This window comes from Pygocentrus nattereri, chromosome 1 (assembly GCF_015220715.1).
Source record: "Pygocentrus nattereri isolate fPygNat1 chromosome 1, fPygNat1.pri, whole genome shotgun sequence".
Taxonomy (NCBI): Eukaryota; Metazoa; Chordata; class Actinopteri; order Characiformes; family Serrasalmidae; genus Pygocentrus; species Pygocentrus nattereri.
This window is the reverse complement of record NC_051211.1, coordinates 25,923,540-25,931,373: the sequence shown is the minus strand read 5'-3', so window position 1 is coordinate 25,931,373 and position 7,834 is coordinate 25,923,540. Positions and strand designations below refer to the sequence as shown.

At 43.2% G+C, this 7,834-nt stretch overlaps 1 pseudogene; it reads right to left on the bottom strand.

The window, feature by feature from the left end:
• Nucleotides 1–839: 839 nt before the first annotated feature.
• Nucleotides 840–1,598, bottom strand: LOC119263247 (annotated as a pseudogene).
• Between the last annotated feature and the right edge of the window lie 6,236 nt (nucleotides 1,599–7,834).

Genomic DNA, 7,834 nt, shown 5'->3' with positions numbered 1-7,834 from the left:
GCAGGACAGGGCAGTATCAACCATGTCAATAGCAGAGAAGTGGGCGCTGATTTCAATGAAAGCAGAGCTGAGGTCTACTAAGGTACTACTAAGGATACAAAGTCAGGAAAGCAGTCAGAAGAACAGGAGGGAGGTCTCAGTGTCGTGGAGTGAACAGACAATGGATTGGGAGTGTTCAAATGGTCTCTTGACAATCCATGGTCCCATAAGTAGCATATAAAATTAAGGTACAGAACCATACCTTTTCCAGCAGGGTTCTGGAGCTTTAGAGGTGAAACTGTGAACAACAATCATGAACAAACTTCAATAAAACAGCCGCAGCTAACAATATTTTACAGCACCGCAAACAAACTTCAAAATGCCTACTGCAGTTCGTTTTATAACAATGTTTTTAAAAATTTTCTTTTTTTTTTCCTTTTTGTATTTTGGTACAGTTGTTTGCTGATTTCTTTGCTGAATTCTGCTCATCAAGTGGTGTGTTGTGTTTTCATGCGGTATCAAACCTGGAGTGAAAAAGCTCTTCGGTGTCCTCTCTTGATAACTCAGCATGAACAGAGATTATAATTCGGATGCCTAATGTCTTTTGTAGAAACCCTTAAGTAGTTCAACAACGTTGCTTTTTTCCCCTCAAACACAGCTTGAAACTACATAAGTGCATTGCAGATGCTCCACAACCCTGATGGAACGTGCAATATAGGCCTGATACTTTTTTCACATTTTGAGAAACAATGTATTTAAAATCTGTATCTAACTGAGCATATGATTTTTTATGTGACCCTCATACGTCATGAGTTTTCACATCCTTTTTATGCATTTCTCTGACTTTAGATATGAATGCCTTAAGTTCCTGCCACACTCAGTGATACACACACATAGTGATGCAATTTTTCTCCCCTGTGAATGCGCTGGTGAAAACTCTTCCCACATTCTGAGCACTGCTACAGCTTCTCTCCAGTGTGAATGCACTGGTGAGTTCTGAGTGTCCCACTCTCTCTGAAACTTTTCCCACACTCTTAGCAATAATATGGTTTCTCTCTGGTGCGAACGAGCTGGTGTCTTTGGAGGTGACACTGCAGAGTAAAACTCTTTCCACACTGCAAGCAGGAATTCAGCTTCACTCCAGTGTGAATGTGCTGGTGTTTTTTGAGGGAACCGCTCTCTCTAAAACACTTCCCACATTCTGAGCAGTAATACGGTTTCTCTCCTGTGTGTGGCAAGTGTGTTTGGAGATTACTATGTTGTGTAAAACACCTTCCACTCTCTGGGCACTGATATGGCTTCGCTCCTGTGTGAATGCGAAGGTGTAGCTGGAGAATACCCAGTATAGGAAAACACTTCCCACACTCTGGGCACCAGTGGGGTTTTTCATCTCTGTGAATGCGCTGGTGCCTTGATGACTCCTCAGAGTAAAAATCTTTCCACATTCGGAGCAGTGGTATGGATTCTCTGCTGTATGAATAAGCCAGTGTCTTTGCAGACTGCACCTGTCAAAAACAACTCTTTCCACACTCTAAGCAGAGTTTGTGCGATGTATGGAGGGCACCAGCTGATGTTTCCTTGAATATAAGAGCTGCTTCTGGACGCCATATTCCAAACATTCAATTGCTCCTTATTTCAGCAGTGTGACGAATTCTTCTTTTTTTTTTTTTTTTTTTTTTAAACCTGTCATGTCTGGCCATTTTTGCAATCGGAATGGTAATCCGAATGTACTGATGTACCAAACATATTTGTTTTCACAAGAAAAAGCTCTATAGGTTACTAAAGCCTATTCTTGTTAAAGTTTTTATTTTATTTGTTTGGCCAGGCCTGACAGGCAATAAAAAAGAGGACAGGAAAGAAAGAGAAGAAGGGAGGAGAGAGAAAAAAAAAAAAAAAAAAAAAAAAAAAAAAAAAAAAAAATAAATCATAATAATGATAATTAAGTAAGTAAATAAATAAATAGAAAAAAAATAATAATAATAAAAAAAGAGAAAAAACAAATAAAATAAGTAAATAAACAGACAACTAAATAAAAATAAATAGATAAATAAGTAAGTTAAAAATAAATAAATAAATAAATTAAAAAAAAAAAAAAAAAAGGGGAAAAAAACAATTATACAGATATACATACATATACATATTCACATATACATATACATATATACACCCAGACATAATTCTACTATTTGCTGCTACATACATACACATGTTTACATATCTATACATATGCCTCTATACATATACACCCACCCACCACACACAATTCTACTGTTTGCAGCAATGTGTATATGTGTGTATATGCGTTCACGTGTCATGTGTCATGGAATGTGCTCAGCAATGAGGGCAAGAAGCCGCAACCATGCCCCCGTGGTCCAGAGACAGATAGGGAAGGACCCGGGGGACCCGGACCATCCACAGCCCATTAGGAACTCTGGAGACCTGAGGCCACACGCTCCGACGGCCACCGCATGCACGCCCCAGAGGACGAAAAATGGAGGCCCTAGACAGAGCGCCCACAGACAAAGGGCAAGTGACCGGAGAGCCAGAGGCAATGAGCAGCCCACCCCCCCCGGCAGGCCAACATCCCCAGCATGAGCTGAGCATGCGGCCCCCGAGGGCCCAGGCGCCCGAGACCGGCCGACCCCCGGCAGGACCCCCCCCCCCATGCCAGAAAGGCCCAAACCACCCTCAGGACACAACCGCCAAGGGAGCAGGGCAGGGACCACGCCATGATGTCCAGTCATGCACCCAGGGACCCACAGGGCACCCATACCCCGGGGGGGGGGCGGAGTCGGCAAGCAGCGGGGAGCGGTGGGGAGGGGTAACTCCTGCCCACCACCATGTACCACAGATGTCTAGGCTCAGCAAGTCATAGACCCAGGCCCAGCTGTCCACACACACATGTTCACATGCACCCACACACACCCACACCCACACTCGCACACCAGTTACCCACTCATGCATACACACGGAACATACATGGACTCACAGTATCGGCGGGCGGACACCAGCACGGGTCAGCGGTAACCCAGGGAGGCAGCCACCCCGGCCCCGAATGACCGGCCGGTCTCCCCACCAGGCAGGGTGCACCAAACCGGTGTGAGAGGACCTGCCCACCCCCCCCCCCCCCCACACTCAATATGTGTGTGAAATGAAAAGAATGTGTGTGAGCTACAGTGCAATTAAAATTGGAGGGACACAGGCAATGTAGTACTGAATAACAGCACACTGCCACGCTGCCCCCCAAGGCCCTCAATGTCTAATGTGTAAATAAAATTGAGGGGCAGGTAGCAGTGAGCAGATAAGTGAGGTCACATCAGCAGCGCCACCCACCATCCACTGAGTGACACCTGCCCCCCAAAGCCCTGTGTGTACTGTACTGTGTCATGAAATGTGTCATTGTAAGGGGGGAAAAAAGGGGAGGAGTGGGACATCACGCATCACAGCGAGCAGAGCCAGGTAGGTGGCCCTACTCACTGTAGTATGGGCCCCCCTCCCCCAGAACCCCCATGTGTAGTGTGATGTTTGACTGAGTGGGAGGAGGGGAAGGGTCAGGATAAGAAAGACCGAGAGGCAGAGGACTACCCCTCGGAGGAAGAGAGCCAGCTGGCGCTAGCTCACTAGGCACCCCGGTTTCCTACACCCGGCCGCGGCGCAGGGAAGGCCGGCCCAGGGCCCGAAGCGGCCACGCCCCCAGGACACCACCGCGCTCCAGGCCGGCGCCCGCCCACACAGCACAAAACATACACACCCACACGCACACAAGAGACAACAATTATCACACATACACATACTCACGATTACAATACACATACTCACAATTACAATACAAACACACACACATACATACCAACACAAACACACTCACCCGCACAAACTTCACACACACCCATATATACGCAAACACAGTGGTCCTGGGTCCAGAACCAGCCCTATGTGGTTGTCCCCCTACTTGAGTGCCCCACCCCTCCTCCCGGGAGGCATCCAGAATCCTGGAATGCCAGACAGACACCCCGGCGCGCCCCAGACCCCCCACCACCCGGCGGTGCGCCCAGGGGGGCACAGACCCCTCCAGCGCAGGGAGGAGCCCAAACGGGGGACGGGCGACCCCAGGCGCCAAGGCCCCAGATCCCACACCCCGGCCCACACAGAGGAGGCCAGCCTCCCGGACGGGGCCAGCACCCACCCCCACGGGTCCCCAGGTCCCCACCCCAAGACCGTGAGCGCACACATCCAGGCCCCCCACCATCAACAACAGGGCCCGCACACAGAAACCGCAGAGCGTCAGCCCCCATCTCCAGTCCAAGAGCCATCAGACACCCAAATCCCCCAGCCCACCCCCAGCCACCTGCTGGGTACACCACAAGACAAGACTACAGCCGGTTACCCCCATCACGTGATGGAGCTGATCAGTGGGGACCAGAGGGATTCAAATGTAGTCAATTGATTTTTAGTGGTAGCAGACATTCTTTCCAGACTAATGTGGTCTAGAAGTAGGTTTCTGTAGTGAGTTATACATAAATCATTTTTTGATTTCCACTTCATGAGGATAGTTTTCTTGGCGATGCATAAGGCAGTAAGAACTATATGTGATATATTCGTTTCCATGTTTAATTCACTTATATCACCTAAAATGCACAGTTTTGGTGAGGCTTGGATATCACAATGGAACCATGTGGATAAGTCTTCACATATTGTCTGCCAAAATCTCTGAACAGGCATGCAAGACCATATAGCATGCATATAATTTTCAATATAATTACCTGTGCAGTTAGTGCATATATTTGTTTCTCTGAGGCCCATTTGGAACATTCTGTGCTCTGTATAATGTATTCTATGGAGAGTTTTGTATTGTATAAGTTGTAAATTTGGATTTTTAGTCATTTTAAAAGTATTTAGACATATCTGTGTCCAGAAATTTTCATCCGGGATGATGGAAAGATCTCTCTCCCATTTTGTAATTGGAAGGGATATTGAATCATTAATTTTTAATAATAATTTGTATATTTTTGATAACAGTTTAGGGGTATAGAGGTTTAGAAAGTCTGTTATCCACACAGGGATTTCTAAATTTAGATTACTTAGATTAAATCTTGCCTGTATGATGGACCTCAATTGGTGATATTCCAGAAATTTGCTACTGCTAATTTCATATTTTAAAATAAGATCTTCAAATGAAATAAAGGTCCCATCATGAATAACATGTTCTAAATTATTTATTCCTTTTTCTTGCCATTCTGAAAAATTCAGTACTGTCTTTTTCCGACATATATCGGGATTGTTCCAAATGGGTGTTAATTTACAAGGGATTAGTGAAGACTTAGCCATCTTTAAGAATTCCCACCAGGCTATCAGGGTGGTGCTTATTGTAAGGCTTTTAAAGCAATTGTAATGTTTAATGCTGGAGCTAATGAGAGGTAAGTCAGATATTTTCAATTTCCCACAGAGTGTTTGTTCCAGATCCAGCCATGGACTGTCTGAGCGGTTTGATTTCATCCACCTTGAAACATACTGTAGTCTATTGGCTAAAAAATAGTGATAAAAATTTGGTAGTTCTAGACCACCGCTGCATTTTAGCTTTTGTAAAGTCTTCAAGCTTATTCTAGATGTTTTACTTTTCCATAAAAATTTAGAAATATATGAGTCTAGCGACTTAAACCAAGCAATAGAAGGTTTATTAGGGATCATTAAGAACAGATAATTTACTTTAGGCAGAATCATCATTTTTATTGTGGCGACTCTCCCCATGAGAGATATAGGTAGAGAGTTCCAACGTATGAGATCGTCCTCTATTGTTTTTAGTAGAGGAATATGGTTCAGTCGTACCAGATCTAACAGCCTGGGAGAAAAATTTATACCTAGATATCTAATGTTGCCCGACTGTAGTGATGTAGGTATGATGTTCTGAAATTTACAATTCAGAGGCAAAACTGTTGATTTACTCCAATTAATGGAGTAATCTGATACAGATGAGAACTTATCTATAAGTGACGAATTCTTCTTGCTGCTATGTCCTGATCTGTTTGGGGAAGTAAACTGAAGTCACATAGAAAAATGGACTCTAGGAGCAGGAGAACTCTTTCTAACGGAGGTCATTTCTTTCTGAAAACCAAAAACACTGCAAAATTCAATATCAGATGCAACAAAAGTGACAAAAATGGTTTGATTGAATATTGGCTGTGGAGGTTACAAGGCAGTTTTACAGACAAATACGAAGCCTGATTATGGCAAATCAGATCAACCTGCTCATAAACCTTCACACTGCGAAAACGATCTATGACAGTATGCATCGTGGAGTATGGACATTCTATTAATTATGCCGGCTCGTCTGAACACCAAAGACTGCAAACAGTCACCATCAATAGAAGCAACAGAAGCCTTGGTAAGCTCTACGAGTTTGTCTAGTTACAGCTGTCTCTGAATTCTTAAAGACTGCCTTCACACTCCTTCTTCTTCTTCTTTCGGCTGGTCCCTTTAGGGGTCGCCACAGCGGATCATCTGCCTCCATCTTGCCCTATCCACCGCCTCCTCTACTTTCACACCAAAAGACTGCCTTCACACAAAAATGTTTAAATGCTTAGCTCCTCTTAGATGGAGTATTATGATTACATAAACTGATATTTGTACAGAAAGCAATCACAGCTGAGGAGATATTTGGACCATACTCAATAGTTACCTAAAACACATCAATCATGGCGGCATTTAAAACAGGTGCAGGTAGCAGTAGCTTAGTATGCTGGAGCTTCACACACTGTATAGTTAGCATCAAAAGCTAATGCTAACCTAGCAAGCAAGACAAAAAAGTAACACAGGTTCAGTTCCAGCTAACTGAAGCATCAATAATGCAACTTTTGAGGATAAAGTCTCAGATCTGTAGCACTGTTCAAACTTAATTCCATGCTTTCAGTGTTTTATTGCTGGTATGGCTTTACTGCTGTATATACTGTATATAAGGTTCATATATGATGTCTCAGAATATAGACTCCAGAATTGTTTTTAAAGCACTATGAAGCCCCACAAAATTCTCAGAAAATCTTTCTTTCCAGGATCACATTTTTAAGCAAATTTTTCATAGTAGCTTTTCATTGTTAAGGACTTATCTACAGACAGTTCATAGATTCTGTATTATTTGTTAAACTTCTGTACACTTCAAATCTCGCGATTTCAAAAACTGCACTCTTTCAAATTGTGATTTACTGATACTTATTACCAATATCACGTTGGTTTAAATGCTGAATTGTTTAGCGTTATGGAGGAAATGGGGACCTTTGATATTTTTGGTGGGCTGGAAACTAGAGAAGCAATCTGGCCTGAATACATCTGGCAGGAATGTTTTTTTTTGTTTACCTCAAAAAATAGACTTCATGAAGAATTTTATTGCTAAATGATATGAAGTTCTGCACTCTTTGCAGTGCAGGACAAAGTCTGCATGATGCCTCACCTCACCTCATTAAAAATACATTAGCAGGTATATTTTCTAGGTATATTTTATAATTTTCTAAGCCATTAAACATACATTATTATATCAATGAATAGATCCAAATGAAGGCCAACGTATCTTCCACAGTCCTGCCAAATGCAGGTCAATGTTGAGAGATTCACCTTATCCTCTAGATTTGTGCATTGTGCAAATGCTAAAGTTATTGAGTGCTAACATAGACTGCTGGATGTGGGACTACAGGGCTTTAATGCTAAAAGATGAGCGGCCATTGTTATAATTTCATTTAGCAAACTTTATGGTAACCTGCCATACACCATGAGTCGCTTATTTTGAAATAAAGCCTAAGGAATCTGCATTAAGCATGTGACAAAGAAAGAGGTGTGTTATCTTCTACAAATTAGTTTTTGATATCTG